Genomic DNA, 27,769 nt, shown 5'->3' with positions numbered 1-27,769 from the left:
ACAGAAGGGGACTCTGCTTCTCATTCTTCTGACAAGAAAATTTATACAGAAACGTTGCCAGTGAAACTTTTCCAAACTTCCAAAGGAAAATGCTTGAGAGACAGAAAAAAGCACAGGATTTGGCTAGAAGAATCAGAAGTGCCTTGGACTTGAACCAGAATCTGGTGTTGGGAGGAAGATGAACATGTAGAAGGCCAGCAACACTGAAAATAGTGAATAAATATAATATTATAAAACAATCACATTTGTGAAATATGGCTTTACAAGAAAAAGTGTCTGAGAAAGATTGGACTTTGGTTGATTTTTTTAAATGTGTGGATGGACTGAAAAGCATATACCCCACTTCATGTCATTAATGTTTAGAAGGACTCTTAAAAGAAAACAGAAGTATCTGTCCAGTTAAACAATTTTTGTTCCAAACAGTATTTTTATAAAACATGTCATGATACAAATTACATGGTATATAGTAAAGCAGATGTGTGTAGTATGCAGTCAGATGTATCTAAAATGATGGAGCGAGGGTGAGTCTTTACAGTGACTGCTGTATGTAATAAAGATACAAAAGAAAACAAGTACTTTTTGGCTTAAGAAATGTAGGTGTTACACTGTAAAAACAGAAGAAAGGCTGGACAAAAGCATGTTTAAGTTAATATGCAATAATCTTGGGCGGTGGGGGATGAAGTGTAAAAGTGCACTAAATATAATATATGCAGAGTCGATGTTTTTCCTTACTTTTTCACAGGTGAATGTCTAGATTAATGCTCTTAACTTAATCTGAAAACAATTTTTTGTGAAAGCATATGGGTTTGAAAAATAAGAAAACATAGTGAATGTATTCGCTTTCCTTTAGCAAATAATTTTTCAGTGAGTTTAGAAGTCTGTAGCTAAGGGCATTTGTAGATTCTGTTTCCATGCAGGCAAGTTGGTTGCAAATGCAGGCAATAAATCTTGAGAGTTCACATTGTTTCATGAGAGAAATATAAAATTAAAAGGTACAAGGGCAACCAGCTCAGTAAGAAATAAAATCTGAAATTTTTGGATATGAATAAGATGTATCAGCTTCCTGGACAGTGTAAATATGTAAATGCATTTACTAGAACAGTGCATAATTTATTTTTATTTGAAGATAACCAGTGAACTTTTTCTTAAGGCTAAAAATTAATATTTTCTGACAGGATACAAGCTGTTTTCACATCTGGAAGGGGAACAGAGATAAGAAACAACAGACAGCATTTAGTGTAAGTGGGAGCACTGGCTATAACATGCACTTTAGCATACATAAGCTTAATATTAGCTTAGATAATGCCTGTAGGTGCAGTTATCAGTTTTGGATAACTTTTGCCATTAGGATGGTTAAACTTCATTATTTGAAGAGGTACATTGTTTTCTATGTTTTGTTTTAAGTTAATAAGTATTTTTTGTTTTGTTTTGTTTGTTTGTTTAAGGGTTTTGATTAAAACAAAACAGCTTGGAAAATGTGACAGAGGCTCAAATGGAGATATCAAGAAACAACTGTATAAAAGATTAACCTGTCAATCATAAGTGGGTGCATATAACACAAAAGTTGGAAACAGACATTTAAAAAACCTGTCATGTATAATAGGTGGGAATAATAACTTCTTATCATAATGGCTATACTATCCATATTATTTTGGAATGTAAATGCCTCATAGCTACAGACAAAAAGGTAGGAGTATTGAATAATACCAAGAAATGCAGAGTCCAAATAGCAATGCTGCAGGAGATGCATGTGGAAAGAAATGAGCATGTGATTTTGATAAAGAAAGGATTTCAGAATGGATATTCAGCAGAATATCAGGGAAAAGGAAAATAGGAGGAGCTCCAATAGTGATAGAAGAAGGGTAAAAAAAGATAATGGTAGATTTATGGTTGTAAGAATCTACTGGCAAGGGAGAATGATTAAGCTGCTATGTATTTATATTCCACCTAAAACAGCTGTTATGGAGCTTAAGAAAATCTGGGGAGAAATAATTACTTATAAGTGGGGAATGGAACTCTATTTACAACAATGAAGATATGTCTGGTGAATCTGGGGGGGAAAATATAACAAAAGAGGGTAGATTTCTGAAGTAATTTATGAAAATATTTGGTATGGAAGACATGAATTCAGCAGTGGAACTTGGAGAGAATTTACATATTATTCTGCAAAGTACAATAACTGGGGCAAGACTAGACTAGATAGAAACTATATTTCACAGGAACATGTGCATTTAAGTGAAAGCTTCAACAAATCCAATAAATATTTCAGATCATCCACCAATAAAAATTAAGTTAGAAATGTATGATAATTAACTTAAAATGAGACACTTGGGCTTCCCCAGCTACTGTTAAAAAGAGAGGAATTTAAGAAATGGGTAGTGGAAATTATTCAAGGGTTATTGGGGAAGATATAAATTTCTTCATAAGTTATAGCTATTGAGTGGGATAAAATGAAAGTGGACTTTAAAATAGGGTAGAAATAAATGAAAAAGAAACATGGTTAAGAAGTAACAGGAATTATTTAGAGGGGCTGACAAAGGTTAAAGTAATACAGAATACGTGGAATCTCACAGAACAAGAAAAGGAGCAACTGCAGAGTGCTGAACAGAAAATAAGGGACTATCTGGACAATATGCATGAGCTTAGAAAGATTGCTGTTAAGCAACTTTTTTTTATAATAACTACAGAGGACACAAACTGCTAGCACAATGACTTAGGCAACAGAAATTAGAAAGGGTTGTTGCCAAACTTAGGGAGCCTGAACAAGAAAAATAGTCAGAGATCCTATAAAGGTATCAGAGATATTTTGCAAATTTGTATAAATCAGAGAAATGGGGTAATCAAGAAAGAGCACAAATGGAAACATTTATGGAAGACTTATGTATGCCAAGGTTCAACAATTAGAGATTAAGATTGGAGGAGATGAGATAAAAATAATGACATATAATCAATCTGCAGGAAAGTCTCCAGGAACAGATGGTATTCCTGTGGAAGTCATGAATTTAGGAGGGAAGAAAGTGATAAAGATCTGGAAGGTTTTAAAAGTATTTTAAAAGCAGGGAAGCACCAATATCCTGGAAGAAAGCTGTGGTGGCTGTAAGAACCTAAAGACATTAAACAATCATCAGACCCAGCTTCATATAGACCCATTTCAATTTTATACAGTGATTATAAAGTGTTTATGTCTATACTAGCTAAAAGAATGGCAAAGGTGCTGCCAAGCTTGATAGATATGGATCAGTGTAGTTTTATGGAAGGATGGCAAACATATAACAACATTAATAGAACAACACTGATCCACAGGGAAGCAGAATGTAAGAAAATACTGTTGCTGTTGTTGATGGGTCTTGATTCAAAGAAAGCATTCAACAGAGTAAGCTGAGATTTTATGAATAGGGCAATGGAAGCATTTGAATTCCCCTGATACAATAAGATTAATCAGGAGGAAATATGAAGGACTGAAGGCAAGAATTAAAGTGGGAGGGTCCTTCTCTGATAGGTTGTGTGTGAATGGAGATACCAGGCAGGGGTGTCCTTTTCCACTTTCTTCTTTGCTTTATATTTAGTGCCACTGGCAAAGAAAATCAGGGACTTCAAAATTCAAGGATATTTTATATATGTATGTATGTATTCATTTATTTATTTTATTTTACATGTGTTTACTGGGAGTGCCCAACTGGACTAGTACCCTGTTTTCAGAGGAGGTCCAGGGACAAAAGCTCCAAAAATACAATATTATTAATATGAGGTACATTAGAACACATAAGGTTAACATGCATTTACAGTGCAGGTATTATACAGTATTCACTAATTCAGATTATTTATAAGCTTAGGCAACAGTAGAGAAAAGACAGAGATCAATAGAGTCAGATGCAGAGAAGGTAATTTAGGTGCCATGGTGGGAGTTAGGTATATGTTGTTTGTTAAGTATTAAGAGAGGTCCAGTATCAACTGTTAGGGTAAAATGAAGTCACTTGTAGAGATAAAGGTGGAAATTGAATAGTAATGAGATTAGTAATGACAGATTGAAAAGTAATGTTATTAGGAATGACATTTTAAAAAGAGAAAGCAGAGAGGGCTTGAAAACAGAGTTGTAGAAGATTAGAGAGGGAAGGCAGAGAGTAAAGTTTGATCAGCCTGGGGAAGAGCAGGAGCATAGCCAGTTCTTTGTAAGATATTCTTTGAAAAGTTTTTTGAAACTGGAAGAGCTGGTTGTGAGAACTATATACTAGGGAATAGAGTTCCAGATTTTAGATATTTGTTTGTAAAACAGAGCATTCCCGTAACTCTTATTTGATCTAGTGACCTCAAATAATAATTTGTTGGATGATCTCAGGGCTCTGTTGTTAGAGTAGGGATGGACTAAGTTTTTGAGGGCAGGGCAATTATCTGGTTGGTGCATAATGGTGTGAGCAATTGTTAGCTGGTTGAAGGTTAACAGATTTGGAAGATTGATCCAGTTTAATTGGTGGAGTGCTGAGCAATGGTGTGATTTGTTTGCTTGTGGTTATAATTGGTATGGTAATCAAGAAAAGTTGGCTTTATTTTCAGATGATATTATTTTGTATCTGATAAAACCAGAAAAAGACATCTCAGTCTTCTGGAGCATTTTGAGACAGTTACAAGACTTTTCGGGATACAAAATTAATGAAGATAAAACAAAGGCTATAGCTGTAAATTATGTACCCACACATGTATTGGTTCATCAATAAACATATTTATGGAGCATGATAAAATGTAATATTTAGGGGCATGGATTAAAAAGGCTTCTGTCATGGCAGCTTAGGATATGTGGGAAGAGACTAAACAAAAGATAATACAAAAACTGAGAAACTGGAAGCTCTTGTTTCTAGATATGGCTAGCAAGATAAAAGCAGTGAATATGTTTTAAGTCCATTTAGTTTTATATACAGGTTAGGCATGTTTTATCAACCAGAGGAGAAGTTGTAGACAATAATTAATAAAGAGTTGAAAAAATTATCTGGGAGGAGTAGCGGACAAGGGTCAAATGGGATAAGTTGGTTCTTCCAGTAGAAAAAAAGTGGTTTAGGATTACCTCATTTGAAGGTATATTTTGAGCTACACAGTTAAGGTTCGTACATATAACAAAAACAAAACGCTACAATTTAGAATGGAAAGGGAGGATGATGAAACATGAGGTAAATTCAAGAAATAAGAAGAGAATGGGACTGTGGATACAGATCTTTAAGGAGAATTAAAACAGCCATACAGAATATTAGATTCATAAAGTAGCAGAAAGTATTCTAAGAACTAAGCCAGCATGATAATGAAGAAAGGTGATTTTGTTAATAGGAATGACTGCAATTAAAAGTACAGAGGATATGTAAGCTGGGGCTAGAATTTACTGGAGAAAACTGGCAAAGGAACCAATTTATTGGGAGCAAGTAACTATAAAGAGAAAGGTAGCAGAATAGAAAGAGGCCAAGAAGACATATGGATGCAGGCTAGGGACTGTCTTACCCACCAGGGATTGATATCGGAGTATATACAAAGAGAAATAGATCCAAAGTGAAAGACCTGCTCTGGTAGAGTTTTTAGTTGAAGCTGAAGTACAAGGTGTTCTTAAAAATGGGATAATTAGTAGGGTGTATAAAATATTGCACAGTAGCTATAGGAATCAATCAGAGTATGTTAGAAAAAAACGGAAAGAGAGTTTGGATAGTAATTTACAAGGGAATATGGGGCAACATATGCATGGCGCCCAAGTATGTGACAAAGTCTAGAAGATTTAGGATTTTTGCTTGGAGGTGTTTGCCTAGGTATTTTTGTACTTCAAGCAGACCCCAAAAATGTTTTCCTCAGGTAGATGGCAAATATTGGAGGTATGATGGGGAAGAAAGAAGTAACTGAGAACATATGTTTTGAAAGTGTAATGAGTTGGCAGACTCCAAAAAATACTTACAAAGCACTCTGTTGGAAATATTGGGTGAGCAAATGGGTGTAACTAAGGAAGTAATTCTTCTGAAGTGGGACAAATTTAGTAAGGCCATGTTCCATTTAATTCTGGTGGTTGCCAAAAAAATAATTGCCAGAAAATGGAAGTCAAAGTCTAAACCAACTGAATTTGAAGTATTGAATATTGTAACGTAGATAAAAGAACTGGAAGTGGATCTTTAGAAAAGGGAAGGAGCAAATTACATAGAAATAAATGGAAATTGTGGGAACAACACATGCAGAATAATGTTCAGGAAGAGGATGAGTGAGGTTTAAGGGAAGGCAGGAATTGAGCAATTTATGTAATGCTGGACTGATAGCTATACAAAAGAACATATGTGATGTATAATGTATGTAACTGGGATCATGTTAATATGGCTTGTTTTATTTTATATAAATGCATGTTTTCCTATGTCATAAGCGATAATTCAATAAAAATGTTAAAAAATGTAAAAAAATTAATAAATACAGTCATATGTAACTATAAATAAATACATATTAGACATGCATATGCATATGAACTTGATGCAAACTTTATGAACTATAACATACATCCCTTCCTGCAACTATGAAGAATTAATGCATAGTCACTAACTATAACATGTAAGTCATACAAATCACACAGTCACAGATGGGCCCAAATCCTGTCACATTCACAGATATTTACAACTGTATTCTATACTATATTCAAAATTAAAGCTGTTCTTAATGAATACATATACTACAAGTATAATACCTAGACAGTGCTGCCCCAGTTATAGTCTACAGCTTATACTTCAGATCATAAACAAATGCTTTCATCACTCACACTGAGCATTTTCATACATTCACATATATGCACACACCTAAACAAGCAGATCGGCACATAATGTTATAACTTCACTTTTCTTTTCTTTTTTCATATGTTTATTCTTTTTTCCCCATTTACAGAATTCAGTTATAGACAGATGGTCATAAGTACACAGAAGAACATATACACTGAGATGCCATGATCCCTCTCTCATTGCCTGTGACTTTAATCACTATAATGCAACATTTTCTGCAGCAGGAAATTATTCTTCAAAATAGCGTTTATGGATGTATTGTTATTAAGTGTAATAAACATCTTCTAGAATGATGAAATTGAATTTAATGATTGCAGGCATTAAAAAAAGGGCTTTTCATCTGTGTTATGAAGAGCTCTTACCACAGATAAAATGTTATAGTTCTTTCATTTATTTGAATTTTCGAGTAGCTGTTTTAAGTAGAAAAAATGAAAAAATATATGAATAAACATGCCCCAGTGGTCTACTGTGTAGGCTATTTCTTTTCAAACATTTTAACTGACCATGAGAATTGCAAACAAAATGTTTCAAACCACATCACATTCCTCCTATGGGGAACAGAAGATATACTTCTGTTAATCTTGTTCTCATCCAGTGCCTCCAGAAAGCATTTTCCAGCAAGTCGGTCATATAAAGCAAGCATACCTTCTGAGAACAGGTTAAGTCACATTTGACGTGTTATCTCAAGGGATACGATACACTTGAACTAATCCAGCACTGTTGTCCTACAGAATAAGTCCGCTGTTTTAATTTCTCCTTATAGCAATCATAATTGAAAACAGCAACAAGAATTTGTCAGTGCTGTCAGCCCTGATAATGGGATTGTGTCAAAACAGATGTAGAAATAAATACGTTCTAATTCACTTACAAAGAGCAGCTGCAGTAATCATCACATTAAACTGACTTAAACAAAGGAGTGCACTACAGTGAACTGGAAGTGCCTAGAACAATAAAATGTGGCTGCCAACATCAGGAGTGCATGCTGACATGTTCCTTGTTGCTGCTAGATGTAATCCAGGGTTAATCACCTTAATTCCTGGTTCTACTACAAGTGCTAGGAGACCTTATAAAAACTCAAGCATCTTGTAGCTCATGTAGGCTGCTGCTTCTGCTTGGGGAGAGGAGGGAGTGAGATTGAAGACTAGACCAACAATCAGGAAGAGACTTTACATTTAAGGAGCAGGAGTGAAGTTGTGTTATGGCCCAGGAGGGGAGTTTTAGAGTTAGAGAGTGATCAGGGAATATAAGTTTAAGGAGGGAGGGTTGGAGTTTTAGGGTCAGGGAGTGAGGACTCAGGTAAGTGGACCTGGTAGGATAAGGTAAGAATTTGACCTCCTTATAAGGTCAGGTGTTGGGAGGGTTTGTTATGGAAGATCAGGCTAATGGGAGTTAAAGCACTTCTTTTTAAAGTAAGTGGCAGTGAATAGGTGTGCCACAAGTTACTGGCATGTGAGCACCTGCAATTAACCCTTTATTGTCTATACGATGAGCAGTACTGTGCAGGGACTGAAGGAGCCACAGGGGACTTCAAAGCCTGTAAGGCAGTGGATATGTAAATTAACACAGAGAGAATGAAACACAGTTTTTGCGAAGTTGCTATATTTTGGTAACCATTTGAAATGTTGGGATCACTAGAGCAAGTCCTAAAAAACAGACCCTGAATGGCCAAACAAATGTAATTGCCACTAAGTCCGAGATTGCCATTTCCCAGAATATACCCTTTTCTCTGAGGTATCATGATGTTGGAGTTGGTATATTTATTTTCAGGGGTCTGGCAGGGCTTGTTCTCAGCAAAAAAAAAAGTTAAAAGGAGAACAGCAATGTTCAAGTTTCGTTCTTCTCCTAGATTTTCATTTATTTTTTTCGGTCTATCAGCACTCAGCATTAAGAGTGCCGGCATTTCAAAAGGAGGCCTAATATTCATCTAGCATGCACACAAGACCACCTTAAAATGGAATCATTCAATTGTACAACTGATATACTATAACATGCATTCATTCTGAGCTCTACCTTAATACTGTCATAATTAGACGTGACTGAGAGCAAGGAAGTTTTATTTTGCCATTAGCATTAAATCAGATTCAGGTGGGAGAGGTACATGGTGAGAAATATTTTTTCACTAAACTATGGGAAGCATGCCTACATTTACAAACATGGATGCATACCCTGTTAAATTAGCTTCCAGTGTTTTCATTTTAATTAAAAATGTGTGGTCTTAAACAGCAGATATCATGGGCAAGCAACGTTAATGCAAGGTCACTGATGATTCTCACTACTCTGTTTCATAAGAACATTCTCACTCATGGTTACCTATCTCCATAAACTGGACTTTTTCACTCAGTCTACATGAAATTTTTTATGATTTTTTTTTTAAAGATATGTTTTGATGTGATTAAAAAATAGTGTAATGCTGGTTTGCTGCTTGGTTTGGGATATATGAGGGAGCAATCATTTTTCTTTGTAGATCAGTGGCAGGATGCCTCAAAGCACATTTTTGTATGCTACATTGCATATCCCAAAAATAATTTTATTCCCACAAACTGCAGCACTTTTTGCCTATAGAATATTACACCACACACAAATTATGTAAAATGGAAAATAGATGCAAAAGTGTTAGTTTTAACATTAAGGGTGTCTGTAGATGTAGCTATAGCAGTGCCATGAGTGTGTGTGTATGTATGTACGAGAGAGAGAGAGAGTATTATATGGTGTCTAATATGCGATTCATAAAATATTTTGTTCTGTAAGCTTAGGGAACTAGTTTAGTGATAAGTCTCAGACAAACCCGTGAGTCATGAAGAGGGTTCCCTAATCCTTCAGGACGAGGCATTTCTATTACACAATGTAGACACCACTTATGTCAGGCATCTATTTTTTCCAAACTTTTTTGTATTAACATATTTGTATACTCAAATACCATACGTTATTTCTTGAGGTGGTCCTGAAGCAGGCAGTATACAAACAGACTAAACCTATTAACAGATCTTAAAAGCACAGTTAACATGTGGATGAAACCAAAGTAATATTTTTGCTGAGATAATCAGTTTAATGGCATTACATGGCAGAAAGCAGCAATCAGTATGCAGCGTGTTGCCTTACTTGGTACGGCTGCTATGAACAGTGTGAGAATGACACAAAAAGTGTTCTAGATTTTTTAACAGAGATATCTCAGTGCCGATGAGCAACTGAATGGACAGATGTGATGCTGTATTTGTTCTATGCTGATTGGTTCAATTGATGGAATAGAATGTTAGTGTCACATGAGTATGACTGGTTTACTATGGCATGGTAGAACCTGTATAGCTCCAAAGCAGCAATCTGTGAATGAATGTATCAGTCATGGGCAATACTGACAAGACCACATACTCGAACTTGCAGACTTGCCCCCTTCAGCACCCATGTTAGTGCTAGTTTCTGGGTACATGCTGGTAAGGAGATTCAGTGCTCAGTATATTTAGTACTGTGGTATTGCCAGCTGCTGATATGTTTATCATGGTTCATAGGTTTGTACTAGTCTATTGGCCCTAGGGCCTATACAAGCCTAGCCATAACAATTCCCCGGCTATTTCTTCCCGCAGTATTTACTTCCCTGGACTCCTGTTCTAGCAGGGTGACTGATGTGATCCCTGGGGTGAATTTCCTATCTCCCATCTAGTCGTAAAAGTTCCTTTTGAAGAGGGTGAAAGAGGTGCTCTGCTTGACATGTATGGGCAGTCTATTCCAGAGTCTGGGGAGTCTCTGGGTCAGGAACCTATCCCTCCAGCATGTTTTGTTCATTGTGATGACAAGGTTTAGATCCCCTAGAGTGTGTGGCTCTGAGGGATTGGGATTTCTTTAAGTGTAGCATGTCCAACAGCTCTGGGTTTGACATAGCCTTGTATGTTAAGCAGAGATCGCCTCTGACTAGACGATATGCGACAGAGTATAGGTGGAGTTTTTTTAGACAGTCAACATAGGGCATCTGCTTTAGGCCTCTGATTCTTTTAGTGAGGTATTTCTGCGGTCTTTCCAGTTGTTGCAGATGTCTTAAAAGTACATACCAAATGGGGCATTGTATTCTATAATGGGTCTAATGAGGGATGAGTACAGTGGGACAATGACCTCCTTTTTTCTGGATGAAAAGCCCTTAGTGATGAGGTGTGCCACATAGAAGGATTTCCTGACTGTTGTGGAAATGTGGCTATCAAAGGTGAAACCACTGTCCACCTGTGTCCCTAAGTCTCTTATCACACTTTTGGTGTTTAGTGTACTGCCACCTATGTGGTAATTCATAGGTACATGTTTTTTCTCAAAGGGGATAACTATACATTTCTTGGCACTGAGCTTGAGCCCATGGCTCTGGCACCAAGCATCTGTTTCTGTAAGGCCCTTTTGTAGAATATCCACATCATTTGGGGATTCAATAATGGCTCCCAGTTTGCAGTCATCTGCGAACTTTGTTAGCCAGAGTCCCTTAGTGTTGGCCTGTACTTCAGAGAAGTAGATGCCAAATAAGAGTGGTCCCAGGACTGAACCCTGAGGTACTCCACTTGTCACTTGTCTGGAGCTGGATTTGGAGTCGGCTACTTTTACAGTGTGGGTTCTGTCAGTAAGCCAGTTGGCAACCCATCGAGTGACATAGGGATTAATGCCCAACTTAGTAAGTTTATCTATGATTCCAGAGTGGGGGATGGTGTCAAAGGCCTTGGCGTGGTCCAGATAGGCTGTGTGGACCACCTTACCCTTGCCCATGGCTCTGGAGACTGATTTGAAGAAGTCAATCAGGTTCAGGAGACAAGATCGGCCCTTCACGAACCCAAACTGCGTGGAGTCCAGTGTTTGAAGGTTGCCAATGGGATTGCTATTTTTGAGATAGGTATGTTCGAGAATGCCATAGTAATCTAGTCTGGGTATAAATGTTTCTGTCGCTGTAGCTGAAGTGTATGGTATCCATAATTACAGTGAAAAGTGAAATGATAAAAAGTCTAATTAAAATCATCAGCAATAGAACTAGTCTAGTAGTAGTAGTGTTGTGGTAGGTATGCACAGTTAGAGGTGTCAACTCTGTAGTAATAAAAGCACAGCAAAGGTTAGGCAAAACAAGCAAATAAAATAAAAATAAAAACAAAAAAGTGCAGAAATATGGAATAAGGACATTTTTAATATAGTCAGGCAGTTTCATCTTATAAATGAAAGGCTTTGTAAGTATTTTATTTGTAAGATGATAGTACTTAACTATATTAAAGGCTGGATATGTTCCAAGCTCTGTAGTAATATCAGTGCACAAATGTTTGAACTTTTTTTCCAACTTACTAGGAGTTAGTTGTAAAAGATTGTGGCAAATGAGTGGAATGAAATGCTGGTACTGTACTGAACTGCTACAGTGACTAGAAACATCAGACTACTACCATTATTTTATGCCAACACTTGCAATAAAGACATTATTTACTGCAAAACTTTAGAACACAAGGACTCCAGGAACATCAACTGTCAGCAATACTAAAGTGACTGAGGCATGTCTGACCATTTATTCATTTATTCTGTTGTTATAGCCAGTACTGAACAATTCTAAAATAAACATAACTTACCAAATAAAAAAACAATATTGTTTTACTGTTTTGCAAGTTTGAAATGTTTATACGATGAAATAATTTGTCTATCTCGATTATTATACATTGTTTTTTATATATATTGGGCCTCATAGACTGTTCAGTATAACTACATAATAATTCTGAATTACCAATGGCGTGTGAGGGAACATTTGGTACTGACAAATGCATTTATTTTTAGTTTGGATTACCACTTCCCACTGATTTCAACTGAATGCGGTAATTCTATATTTTGACTACTCAATTAGGATTTACATTACTTACAAAGTTTTTTTTTTTTTTTTGAAGTAGCTGGCTGTCTCACTGTTGTCTTTTTACTGCAGTGAATGAATGAATGAATCATAATATGACCATGGTACAGTAAATAGCATGATGAAAATTACATGATCTGTCTTGAGGCAAATTAAGTGTACATAAGTATTGACATATCATGGTCATATGAGGGACAGGGCTGCATTATGAAGCCTCACAGTCACAAAAATGTCAGTCACCATGCAACTGAGCCGACCTTGATGTGAGTGATCATGTGTTTCAGGTGTGTCCAATGAAACAGCCCATAGCTGCAACACATGTAGGGCAGAACCCATAAAAGGACTCCACAGCAAAGTGTCAACTTCTGGTTATTATATACATATATAAATGGGAAAGAAATAGGGTGCTAGGATAGTCAGGAAGGGGAGAATGCAGAGGAGCACACAGCAGGACAATGGGAAGGAAAGAGTGGTAAAGTGGGTGGGGGAAGACTTTTTTTGGGAGTGTAGATGGCCTTTTTATTTTTTCTCAAGAAGAGTAGAGGGGGAAAGTAGTATGTGGAAAGTGGAGGTAGGAAGGAGGGGTACAGGGAAGAAAGCTTGAACAGACAATCAAACATAGAATGCAGATTGACAGAGGGTGGACAAATGGTGCTGTATAAGAGCAGACTACAAACAGGATGGGGAGCAACACTCACGGAAGGGTAACACAGTAATGGGAGATAATGTGGGCTGTGGAATGCCTGCTAAGTCAGCCCAGATGAGAAACCACCTAGGAGACAGTCACCTCTGTGGCTGATATCATGGGTAGGTTCCACCTTTGGTGGTCCAATGGCCTGGGCTGACCAGCTGTATAACTCTACCAGCTGTATGAGAAGGAGCTTCAGGATGCCAATGCAGATATTGAGCTGCGGTCCACCTCGGTCCTTACCAGCCATTGAAACTCACACGGGAGAACACAGAAAGGCATCACTGCACAACTTTCTAATTATAAGCCCATAACTGCCCCCCACAATGAATGGGCAGCAATAAAACCCAGGATGAACCTCCTGCATTACCTGTGTTTGGTGAACATCATCTCGTCCATGTCAGCCCCATGCCTGATACTCATTCAGCACTGCCAGGGACAGCAAAAGAGGACTGCACTGCTTCCAAGATATACATACATATACACACACACACACACACACACACACACACACACACACACACACACACACACACACACACACACACTCTCACACTGGGAAAATGTGTGCAGGAGGCCATCACCACAGTGATTCAAGAATACTCCCTGACCTTTATTTTATCCTTGGTAGTAATCAGCATTTGTGCAATTCACTCATAAAAGTGCAGATATACACTAATTAGCCCATGTTAGACATGCTGAGCATGATACGTAGCTAACGTGAATACCTGCAACCACTGCTGGGACTGTGGGATATTGCGCAACGCATACAAGGAACTATGGTGGACAAGGACCTGGAACAATAACACCTGCTGAGGGCCATGGCAGCCCATGTACATCACTGGTGTAACCATGCAACTGCAGGTAACAAGCCACCATGTTCATGCTAGGAAGTGGATGCCCAGTGCAAGATCACACACCAGGCTGACACAGATGGTATGCACCATTTTGAAAATAGCTGCACTTTCCATACAATTTATGTCTTCCCTGTTGTGGAGCATTATTAGTAAGAACTGGGATTGTATGTTTGGATGTTTTCAATTGATTAATAAGTTTGAAGACCACCCTAAGTTTGCATATAACAGAAATAGGAATTTGAAAAATATATTTGAAGGGAATGGTATTACATTTAATGGAAAGGCTAGGATGTCCAAGTGTAGGGCATGTCTGCAATGTTCATATGTTTATGAGGGAATTAATAATTCTGTTGCTTTGTGCCCAAGGGCATTGAATGGGAATGGGCATTTTAATTGCAACACCAAGGGGGTGGTTTATTTAGAATACCAGATATGTGATGCGTTTTATGTTTGAAAAACTGATAGGGCATTAAAGCAAAGTATTTATGAGCATGTGTATGCTACAAAAAAGATATTTGAAATGCCCTTTATAAACATAGCACAGAATGTAGAGATTTTATGTATTTATTTTTATTTTTTTGTATTGGAAAGGGTTCCGCAAGACATTAAGGGTGGAGACTGGGAAGCACTTTTAGAAAAAAGGGAACTTGTATGGCAACTTAAGTTGAATGCCACCCAGCACCCTGGTATTAATGACAAAGTTTTGATTAACAGTATTCTGTTGTTGAGATCACAGAAGTTGTGATTATTAACTACAATTTAAGAAACTATTCATCAATTTTTAACATTTTGTATTGTGTGTGTCTGTGTGTGTGCGCGCGCGCGCGTGTGTGTGTGTGTGTGTGTGTGTGTGTGTGTGTTTAGCATTTGATATATTTATTACACAATTTTTATATGATTGTTATAAAGATTTTTACCAAAGTATTTTGTAAGTTTTTTGAGCCCTTTTATTACATGGACATAATAATGTATAGGTAGGATGTCTTTAAATCTGTTTTGTGATGTGATTGAATAATTGAATCAGTAATGGGAATTGTTAGGGTATTTAAATGGAGTGATCTGCAATGGTTTTATTATTCTGATGAAATTCTGTATTAAAACGAATGAAAGTGCGTAATAAGTACCAGATTTATGTTTCTGTGTAGGTTTAGCTCTTTACCATGACTTGTTAATTGTTAGTAGATACTGAAAGCATCAAAAGTGTACTGTGTGAAAATTCAGACATTTTTAGAGGGTAGAACATCCTTGAGTTACAGCTAGGAGATCATCCTAGTTTTATTTTTAAAAGGAGGAGAAGCATAAAGAATATACTTGAAAAACCTATAGAAAATTGCAATGATGGGAGGGTAGTTATTACAAAAAAATGTTGAAATTGTAACCAGTGTCACTATATTGCTGTTAAGCAAGAGGCTGAAATGATCAACAATTTAAATAAATGGAGAAGAACAAGTATATATAAGTGCAGAACAAGTAAAATGGTTTATCTGGTGAATTGTTGTTATTGTCCTACTTTTTTATATCTATAAAACCAAACATTCGCTAAATAAAATAATTTATCAGCACGTGTACTTTATGAATAGAAGAGATGACAAAATTGTGTTGGGCAGACACTCAATGCAACATTCAACTTTTAAGAGTTTCAAATTTTTAATTTTAGAGAAAATTGAAGCGATTATTTATGGTGGGGATTGAAAGAATAAATTGATTTATAAGGAAAAGGTTTGGCAGTTAACAGCCAATGCATTCAATCCACCAAGTTTAGATAACACTATATTCATAACTAGTGAATTAAAAAGTCAGGCACAGATTTTACAATAACTTTTTAATAATGTTTAAAAAAATCATAAGTAAGGTTGTATATGAGTGTTGTTTTTTTATATACACAATTTTAAAAATTGTTTCACAAGTGTTGGGTTAAAGAATGTCTTTTTTTTATTTTTAAATGCCATGATGTGTGGACAGTATTATTTTTAAATTTGATGTAATGTAAGATGTATTTTGGTTCTGAGGAATTACCAGATGTAAAGGATAAAAGCGCTTAACCAGTATGTCTGTAACTAGTACATTTGCTTAATAAATTTGAAGGTTGCAGAATTGTGGAGTTCACAAGTTTTTCAGACAATCTTTTTGGTTATTTCTATTTTGTTCTAACTGCTGATTGACACTACCATTCGATTGTTTGTGTGGATTATTCAATTAAATGTATTGCCAAACACAGGAAGAGAGTAAATTCTCCAGATGTAACATAACTGTATAGTTTATTACAAAATATTTATTTTACAGATACAACTTTAGTTTCTTCTACAAAAGTTTTCTTTTGTAAAATCAGGTGTGATACAGGAAGTCCTTATGCTTTATTTAATACAGATGATTATGAAATTTACATTCTAGGATGGATGAGATACACTTTTTAGAAAATGATTATTGATTTCTTTTTATAAAATTCATATAATTTTATTCATTTTTTGTCACTGCAACCTGACTTAAGGAAAAAGTAAGGAATACTATAAAATATCGCTCTTCCACTTCTTTCATCGGAAAGAATAATAAAAACTAAAAACTTTCCCTGGTATGACAGATATAAATATCTAACAGAATCACAATTCTATGATTTAGGTAACACAAGAAAGAATGTTTCTTATTGTTTTGTACCTGTTTGCATGTATCAGGAATTGCAGTTAAAGGAATTTATAGTCAAAAAGTAACAAAAGCAATTATTGTTACAGTGGTTCCCTTGCTGCCATTTGAGGATCCAGTCTAAAAGCAGACATACTTAGATTTGGGTAACACTTCTTTTAGTAATAAGTGAAAATGCAAACATGCAAAGCAGTACATCTGTGTTGCATATTCATCAAGGAACTGAGAAAACAACTAGTGCCTCTGTTTTTTGTGAAAAAAAAAAATTATTCACTGTTTTTATTCATTTATGTGTTTCAGCTCCTGCATGACCCTATACACAATTTTTTTCTTAGCACTTATGGTGGTTTATAGAGAGAATAATGTTTATGTAGCCAGTGTGCTTTCATTGACTTCCTGATCAAGCCTCTTTTATTGAATGGATTTGAAACAACAATCCTACATGAAATGGATGACAAGTCTCCCGCATTGTCCATGCAAAGATCTTTGCATCCTGTGACCCCGTAACATTGTTGTGTTCAACCCATTTGATGGAGCAGACACAGCTAGTTAAGATTTTGTGAAAAACACATTGTCTGCACAACCAGAATCTGTTCAGGAGATTCACATATTGTAACTGGCTCTACTCTGTTAATGTGTCATTTATCTCATCTTGTCTGTTGAGGAAAGCAAGAAAGTTAAAAATTCTTGTCTAAAGCTGACTTGTCATCATCAATCCCCTGGGGATACAAAACACCACTGCCAAGCAGTATAAGTCCTTTTTTCCTGTTGGTAGCCAACATGGGATTAGTGTGGTAGAGCACTCCTTGTGCTTGACTAGATGCAGGAACATTTTATGGCCTTCTTTTGCAGCAATTCAAGCATGCTTAATTTTATAGACCTGGTTATGCTGATCATTCTTATTCAGAAAAGTGGCTGTTTATCCCCTATGCCAGTGTCGCCCACTGAGTCAAAAGGGTTCTCCTTGTTTTACCTCAAAAAATGAACTCTGCTAATATGAGAAGCTCTTAAAGCACATTGCCCAGCCCCATTTGACACTGGAAAGCAAATCCTGCATTTGCTTTTAGAAATTTGTAAAACAAATGGACATTATGCAGTGGGATATTGTTTAGGATCAAGTCCATTGGTTAATCCTCTTCCTCTCCTAAATACAGACTGTGACCTGCTTTTCAATGTTTTCTTTTTCACATTGTAAATAATTCAGAATGTTTATTTGAATACAGTACCAGCTCTTCCTCCACACATGCAGCTCTTATAATACTCCTTCTCAAGTTCACGGGTAAATATGAAGCATTCATGCTTGGGACCATTATTAGCCTACATACTGCTCCTTGTATCAAGCTTTACATTTATCTCAAACAGGAAGACGAATGACGATAGGTCTGGAGAGAATCTATACATACCCTCCAACTGTCAAGGTTAATGTTGAAGGCAGCAATAGTACTACTTTGTTTAATATGCAGAGGTCATTTATTCCAGAGATGAATAAGAAATGGTCATGACAATGGTTCTTATTAATTTATTGATACAGATTATGGTCTTTCCTACAAATGCTTGAAGGTGCATTTGTTCAATAAAGACATAACAGGTTAAGGAGCACTGGATTTTTCATTGCACAAAAAGAGAAGTCTGTAGGAGACAGAATACAGGGAGAATGCAGCTGATCCAGCTAACTCATGAATTTGAGGCACATGTCCTTTTTTGTTAGTAATCTCATTAGTTTCTTAAGTTGAGTAATATTATAGGTACATACCAAAGGAAGTATCATATTCAATGAGGGGCAGATAAGAGTTGAGTAAATTGGGAGTAAGACTTCCTTCAAGATGGATGAAATGCCAGGATAGACATGATAGTCAAAGAAAAATGAGTCATTCACAAAGGATTCTTCATCTCTAATGTTAGTGCAAGCCTTGACATGCATGCCATCTATCTGATATTTTTGATTAATTGTTTATTTTACCAAAGTGAACAATACTTAATACGTACAAGTCCATTTTTTCAGCCATTTAGTCTCAAAATTATAGTTCAAACTAAAGCAGATCCCAACATTTCCAATGGTTACTGCTTTGAGATGATATGCCCTATGGCTTTACAAACAAAGTAGGTAAGACTGATAGGTTTATAGTTAACTGGAACTGTATGATTGGACCCCCTTTAGGCAGGGGCATTATAAAGGCTGTTGCCAAGGCTTCAAGAACATAGCCAGAGATCATACTCATGTTGAAGAAATTTAAAAGTGGTTTTGATAGGCCATGTGTAGTGTTAATAATCAAGTTATTGCTATATCATCAGGACCCATAGTTGTGATACTCATTGATAAGGCCAATATGACATATTACATAAGTCTTCATTCCTTTATTTTTCCACCAGATGCTTTCTTCTGCCCATTTCATCATTTCCCCATTAATTAATTTATTGATTCTTTATACCAACCATTCAACCCACCTCCTCTTTCTTCCTTGTCTTGGTCCTCCCATGCTTATTAACTATAGTCTAACATATACTTAATTCCACTACATTCTACAACCAATGGTAAAAGTCAGTCATCTTTAAATGTCTATTATATTCATTTTGGCTTACAGACATTTGCCTGGATCACCTGAGTTCGAATTACAATGGATCAATTAGCTTGATTTGGCATTTGCTCCTGTTTCATTGTTCACTTCACTTTGGGGCAAGATCATAATACCTGCATGATAGTAAGGTGGTGAGATGAAGGTGGCATATAGTACTGCACCTGAGAAAAATAATCAGCTTATTACCTGTCGATCACTTTTTTCCTGAGGGACCGTGACAATAGAGTGAAAATAACAAATTAAGGAGGTGTGTGGGGGAAAGCCCTCACAGAGGGCTGAAAAGGGGCACTGATATTCAGTAGAAATGCTTTGCTTTTTATCGAATCACAGCTGCTCATAAAGTGTCAGGCTTGAATATATACATTATGGCAATCTGTCTGCTTGAGCTGTCTTTCATTTATGAGAGATGAGGTCATGCTACTACAATGTGAACTTGGATAAGTCAAGAAGATGGAGTGGATCAACTCGCCATATTACTTTTCATTTCTTTCATTTTTTTCAATGTTATAAGAACTTGTAAATAAGTACCCAGTAAATGCTTTTTACAGAATTCATCATGGTAATGTTATTATGTTATAGTTCGACGTAGACAATATTTTATGTAGTACTGAACACCTGCCTTTTTCTCAGGCTATAAAATGTATTGCCTTACTACTTATACATTTTTCATTTCTTTATTTTTTTTCAAAGCTATAAGAAGTTATAAATAGGTCTTTCTCTTGTACTTTTGGCTTTGATTGTGGCTGAATAGGGAGCACTTTGGATCAGCTCAACAAAGTGGTTAACAAATAAGTCATAAATAACTGACATATTTTGGTGCTGTTTCTGAACCATGATGACTTGCACCCATTAAAATTAAGCATCTAATGTTAAGGGATCCTTTCTCACCATGATGAAACTTTTAAGTAATGTGGTGTGCCTTTTCAGTTTGTATAAAAATTAAGAGACATTAGGAAAGTTTAACACTTGTTCTGTAAAAATATGTATAAACCAATCCCTCAATAGCCTAAAGTTCCTTAAATTATTCCTTTCAAAGCAGCTGTCCATCTAAACTATTCACTGTCACTTTGGAGTTAATTTACTATGTGATCATGTGAATAGAACATGGGATGGTAATCCTCTGCATGGCCTTCTACTTTGTCTGTCTGTCTGTCATGTTCTGGAAGGGTTCTCCATTTGGCTGCTGTGTATTACATTACTGTGTAGGGCACTAAGCTGGTCATAATATCCATGTTGGGGAATGCAGATTATGTTAGGCCGTAAGCGATCATATGCTAATCAACTTTAAAGTAGTGGTAAATACCAAGCAGCAGATTCATTCTTTGCATTCTAACCCTGTGACACTCTGGTGTTTTCAAAATAACAAGTTTGCCAATGGGTCTTGAGAGAACTGTCAAAAATAATACTTTATAAGCATTTCTTTTTTTTCCTCAATTGTTTATTGAAAATTTTAACAACAAAACATTGATATATAATAACATAAATATTGTAAAACAAATATACATATCTAAAACAACAATAATAAACAACTAAAATAGCTGTTTACAATGGTGTCTACTATAAAACAAAGCTTTTTAAACAGAAAAATGTGATGAGTAGTTGCTAGTTAATTAGTAATTTATTAGTTTATCCAGCAGTTCTTTGAATTGCAATCATATATTATATGAAGGGTTATTCTAGATGTTCTTGTCTTGATCATGCTAAGTTCAAGATGACAAACTTATTTATTTATTTATTTATTTATTGCAGTTGGTTTACCAGGATAGTCCATTGGGCCGTAAAGAACCCGTTTTCAATGGAGTCCTGGGGAGAAAAGCTCCAAAAACAAAATATACATTCAACATTTGACAGTGACAGTGTAGGTACAGACAGTTATTAATAGTATGAAGGCAGACTAAGAGTAAAACTTATCAATTATGGAATATCAGTAATAACAGTAAATACTTTGAGAAGAGACATACTAGTTAGTAGAACAAATGTAAACATTAATACAGATTAGAGAACAAACAAAGTAAACTAATTAAAGTAAGATATTGTACAGTATGATATTAGGTAATGTTAGTTATGTGGGGTGGGAGCAAGAGCATTCCCACTGTGATGCTAGATGTAAGAAAAGAGACTTTTTGAAGGTAGAGTGGTTCGAGGTGGTGCGGATAAGTGGAGTAGGGAGTTCCAGAGACGAGCGAGGCTGAAGGAAAGAAGGTTTTTGCCTGGGGGATGAGTAGGTTTGTGCACTTCTAGTAGATTTTGATTATTTGACCTTAGAACTCTGTTAGGTAGGTGCATTTTAAAGGCAGAGGAAAGGGAGGGACAGAGGGAGGGGTTTAGAATAAGCTTATGGGCTAGAGTTAGTTGAGTATAAGTTAGTTGATTGGGAAGTTCTAGCCATTTTAGTTTATGGAGGGATAAACAGTGGTGAGTGGAGGACTTATGGCTGGTGGCGAATTTTGCGATTTTGTTATAGCAGGAGCTAAGCTGTTTTTTAATAAGGGACTGGAGATTAGTTAGTAGTGGGGCGCCATAGAGAAGGGAGGGGATAAGGAAGGAAGTAGAGAGGGTAATTTTAGTAGCAGCTGTGAGGTAGGCATGCTGTCTATAGAGCATGCCAAGTTTTTGATGAGTTTTTTTGATGTTTATTTGTAGGTGGGAGTTAAATTTGAGTTGGTTGTCTATTAAGACCCCAAGTAGTTTAGTCTCTGACACTATTTCAAGAGGTGAGTTGTTTTGACTAGTAACTAAGAATGTATTCATGTTGGGAGGGGTGATTTTAGAAGGAGTAAATAACATTAGTTTGGTCTTGGTAGCACTGAGAGCTAGGTGATTACTTAATATCCATTGCTCTGTGGAAGAGAATGCATCTTGAGTGAGTTTTTGCAGTGTAGTGATTGAAGAGGCAGAACAGATGATAGTAGAATCATCTGCGTATTGGATGATGCTGGAGAGTGGGATTGATTTGTGGAAGTCGTTAATAAAAATATTGAAGAGAAGAGGACCCAGTATGGAGCCTTGTGGGACTCCTGTAGGGGTACTAAGGAAAGAGGAGGTGGCTTTTTTCCATTTTACAGCTTGATTTCTGTTAGATAGGTAACTAGAGAACCAGTTCAAAGAGGAGGAAGATAGGTAAAGTTTGGAGAGTTTAGTTAAGAGCAGGCTGTGTGAGATAGTATCGAAGGCTTTGGAGAGGTCAAGAAGTAAGGTGGAAACAATTTGTCCAGAGTCACGGGCTTTGTTTACAATTTCAAGGAAGGAGAGGAGGGCAGTCATAGTGCTATGATTGGGTCTGAAACCGTGCTGTGTGGGAGTTATAAGATGGTTGTCTAGGAGGTGAGGAAGGAGTTGAAGTTGGACACATTTTTCTAGGATTTTTGAAATGGGGGACAGGATGGCTATGGGACGGAAATTAGTAATGTTATTATTGTTACCACCTTTGTGTAGAGGTATAATAAAGGCTTGTTTCCAGATTTGGGGAACTGTACATTCTTGTAGTGAGCGGTTTATTAAGATGCTAATGGGGTAGGTAAGAGTATCAGCTGCTATACTGAGAAAGTAAGAAGGGATATTATCAGGAGCATTGGTACATGGTTTCAGTTTCTGAAGGAGTTTCTTTATAGTAGATGTAGGTATGGGATTTAATGAGAAGAGGTTGCAGTCAGGAGGGGGGGAGTTATGGGGTGGTGGAGATGAGGATAGAGTTTGTGTGGAAGAGGGGGTAGAGGAGTTAGTGGGTGCGGAGTAGGGTGAAGAAGTAGAGAGAGAGGGGGTGGGTGTGGGGGTATTGGATAGTAGGGAGGTGTTAGAGAATGAGGAGGTCAGTTTGGAGATAGAGTCAATAAAGAAAGAGTTGAATTGGGTGGCTAAATCAAGTTCAGGAGCATTTGGGTCAGGGGTAGGACTATCTGGTTTACTAGGGTGGAGGAGAGTAGAGATCCCTTTCCAGAATTTTTGAGGGTTGTTTTTATTATGGTTTTGGAGTGTATGGAAGTAGTTTTGACGATCAAAAGTAATGAGTTTTTTTACTTTATTTCGGAGCATTTTATATTCGTTATGGAGTGGTGCTATCTTATGTTTTTGGTAGCGTGCCCAGACTTTGTCTCTCTGTCTCATGGTAGCAAGAGTACATTTGGAGAGCCATGGGGCTGATTTAGTTTTAATTCTCTTTGTCCGTAGGGGAGCTTGGGAGTCTAGTAATTTTAAGAATGTTGAGTTGAAGTATGACACTGCATTGTTTAGAGGTAGAGTTTTTAAACAATTCCAATTAATTGCTTGTAATGAGTTTGAAAAGGTTATTGGGTTAAAGTTTTTTTGGACACGGATAGTAATATAGTTATGGGTTCGTTGAAGGATAGTGGGAAGCCGGTGGGTAAAGGTGGGTATGTGGTCACCAAGTGGGTCAGGGAGAGTGCCACTATTGGTGTAATAGTGAGGATGGGAGACTAGAATCCAATCTAATATACTCCCATTGGAGGAGGTTTTGGCAGGGTGGGTTACTGAAGTGATAAGTTGTGAGAAATTATAGAGGTTGATGTTAATGGGGTTTGTAGGAGACTGGATAAGGGCCCAGTTAATGTTAACATCTCCTAGGATTATGGTTTCATTATTATATGTTTTGTTTTTTGACTTCAGTTTTCAAGTGTACAAATTCCTTCATAGTAGGAGTAGTCCAATTCTTCAACTTCGGGGTGATGACTTCTCTTGTTAATGTTAAGATACTCCATAAAAGAGGCTATTTTATTTTCATGACACAAGTGGGAATAGGTGTATTAAAATAAAAGATTTGGTCAGCATAAATTTATCATTAAAAACAGACTGAAAGAGAGAATTCATATTATCCCAATATGTTTTAAGTATTATACAATCATAAAACATATGCTGCCAGTCAGCATTAACATTTAGTTTACATTACCAGCATCCTATGTCTTTATTATATATCAATTCAATGTTATGTGGTGTGATAAAGGTTGTATGTAAGAACTTCCAAGAGAATATCCTCCACCTTAGTGATGAAGAAGTTTGTTTTGAAGACTGGAGTATTAGTTTTTTATCATCTTCACTTGGGGAGTTACTATTAACAAGTCTAAAATAATCCCAATAGCTTTCTCTGTGACATACCGTTAAGTTCTTAAGTACCTTGTATATTTTAGATAGAAGTCATTTTCTAATTATATTCTGGTGCATTAGAATAATGAGTAAATCAATGAATGTCAGGAAAGAATTTTTAACTATTGGTTCCATTAGATTAATCGTACAGTATGTTCACCTAATTGTCTACAAGTTTAAATTTCTAACCACATATCTTTGCTTAACTCAAACATATTAATGATATGGTAAATCAAAATAGCAGGACTGAGCGAAAACAAGTGTAACACTTAAAGTTCAAAGTACTTTATTATCAATAATTAATAAGATAAGCGCTTTCGCTTTGTAGCTTCATCAGATCTTGCATTCATTCTAAGATTCCACATCTTATATATTCACAGGTTTTAAACAATTAATCAATCAAGTAAGTTAATTGGTATGATTATTTAAAGAAGCGGGCAGACATCAAAGACCCAGCTTAATATACAAATCTGATAAAGATAAAACCATTTAAAAACAATCTCATATATAAAGTATACATAGGAAACACATATATAAAAAAGTTATATATAAAAAATATATATAAAAAACATATCAGTTAGTACATATATATTTGTAATTAAAATAAATATTAGTGTGAGAAAGATTCTATAGACAAGTATGCTTAATGTCTAACATGTCTAACATATAAAATTTCATATATATGTATGTATAAATTAATATAATGTCTTATAAAATAAAGTAACCACACTACATGTAATGACATAGTAGTGATATAAAAGACAATTCGTTTACAGAGAGATAGAATACCTATTTCTAGGGGGTTTATCTAATGTTTCTACGCTGTCTTAATTTTGGCTTGATAGAGGCCCTATCATTGAGGCCTAATCCTTTATCTGATCTTAGTAGAATATGTCGACTTTAAATGTTCAGAGTATACCTTCTGCTGATGAGATTACAGAATTAAATGATGATGTTTGTATAGAGAATGTAGCAATCGATGTAACTGATAAACCCCAGTGTAAAGATTCAATAGATGTTATACACATCATACACCCCAGTGTGAACTTAGACACTAATTTATATCCTAATGTTCACATAGTTAAAGACAAGACACCTCATATGAATCGAGACTCTGAGGCTGTAGTGAGACCAAAGGTTAAAACCACAGAAAAATCTAGCAATAAAACAAATGCTGAATTGGTTTTTCCTCTACCGATACGTATGGACAAAGGCCCACAGAGGTCGAGGTCTATGAGTCGTGGGAGGCAGAAGAGGAAATTTTCAGGAGACATTCCATCCAACCAAACTTTAAAGAAAATGTGGACGCACAAGAATTAGTGCACAATATATCAAGTAAGACACTAACCTATGAAGATATTCAATTGTTAAGCAAGGGTCTAAACTTTATTCCAAGAAGTCACAGTAAACTAACAGACGCAGTCACTGACTTGAAAATATTTTGCAGAAATGTCATGCTAAAATTGTTATATAAAACACAAACTAGCAATACTTCTAAAACAGAAGCATTCACATTTAAGAGACTAAGTGATTTCGTGCCAACCCATCACCCACTCGTTGAGGCATATTTGAAGTTAACTGAAGATGAGTTCCATGTATACTATGCAGATAGAGTAGAGCAAAAAAGATGTAAAAGGAGAAATAATTTAACTTATAAAGAAAGAGTAAGTCTAAAACAATTACAGGAAGACCCTACTATAGTTATTAGACCAGCTGACAAAGGAGGCAGCATTGTTGTTATGGATATGCAAAATTATATCGGAGCAATGACAGAATTGATGCAGGACAAATTCTATGATTTAATAACAAAAGACGATGTTATAGAAACTATAAGATATGTGAAGAATACGCTAGAGGATATTTTCAAAAGTAAACTGATTGACAAGGAATTATTTGACTATCTTAATATTCTAACACCTACTATACCAGTTATTCAAGGACAGCCGAAAATACACAAGGATAATAAGAATCCACCCATGAGACCAATAGTTTCTGGACGAGGTTGGGTCACAGAACATCTATCAGTATTTGTAGAAAAACATCTGAGGGCTGTACTAAATAAAAATAAAATAGTACTAAAAGACACTAAACAATTCCTTACAGAATTTTATGATTGCATTCAAGACAAAACAATCACTAAAGACTATTTATTTGTCACATTTGACATACAGTCACTGTTCACAGTGATTCCCAATGAACTGGGCTTGAATTATACATTACAGTACCTGAAAAATCACAGTGACTATACCAATGTACTTATTGACTTAATAGTTCACTTTTGGAATTAGTCTTAGAAAATAATGTCTTTATGTTCAAGGATAACATCTATAGACAGAAAGATGGCGTAGCCATGGGTACATCTTGTGCCAACAGCTACGCCAATATGTTTCTTGCACATTGGGAAGAACATACATTATTTCTACAAAATTTCTTTGAGAAACATGTGATATTTTACAGACGTTTTGTGGATGATGTCTTTATTCTTTGGAAAGGGACACCCCAACAACTTGAATCCACATACCTAATCATGAACAATATAATACCATGTCTTAAGTTTACCATGAAGTTTTCAGAGGATAGAATTGAGTTTCTAGACTTATATATAGAGAGGCTACATAATAATTTAATTAACACTGGAGTTCATCGTAAAACATGTTATGTTAACTCATTGCTTCTAAGATCCAGTATGCACCCTCCTTTTGTCTTTAGAAATATTGTGAAAGGACAAGCTATTAGAGCTTCCAGACTGAATCCAATGGAAGAGGTTTTCACACTGAGATAAATGATTTGAAATATAGACTATTAAACAGAGGATATAAAGTCGAGGAAATACATTCTAAGATAGACGAAGTGTACAATTTACACTCCACTTCAGCTATGCCATACTTTGGATCCAACAGTGCTAGCTATAATGAGAAACAAAATATGAGTGAATCTTTCACTAAATTCTCCACCTTCTTTTCATCTGATCATATGGAGATTAAGCAGATTATAGACAAACACTGGGGTATATTACAGATAGATGAAGAAATTAAACAGATAGTAGGAGAAACACCGAGGGTTATCTTTAAGAATAAACACAACTTAAAAAGAATGTTATGCCATCCTACATTTGATAGGAAATCTATACAGAATGGATGCACAAGACGCTGTGGTCGCTGTAATTTCTGTTGCTACATAGACAGTAAGACAGAATTCTTTCATCCTGATCAACAGAAAGTTTTTAATATAAGAGCTGAAGCCAACTGCATGACTTCTCATGTGATATACCTAGCTGTTTGTCAATTATGTTCATC

This window comes from Protopterus annectens, chromosome 7.part0 (genome assembly GCF_019279795.1).
Source record: "Protopterus annectens isolate FY-2018-M chromosome 7.part0, PAN1.0, whole genome shotgun sequence".
Taxonomy (NCBI): Eukaryota; Metazoa; Chordata; order Ceratodontiformes; family Protopteridae; genus Protopterus; species Protopterus annectens.
The sequence above is the reverse complement of the archived record's forward strand: the minus strand, read 5'-3'. Positions refer to the sequence as shown.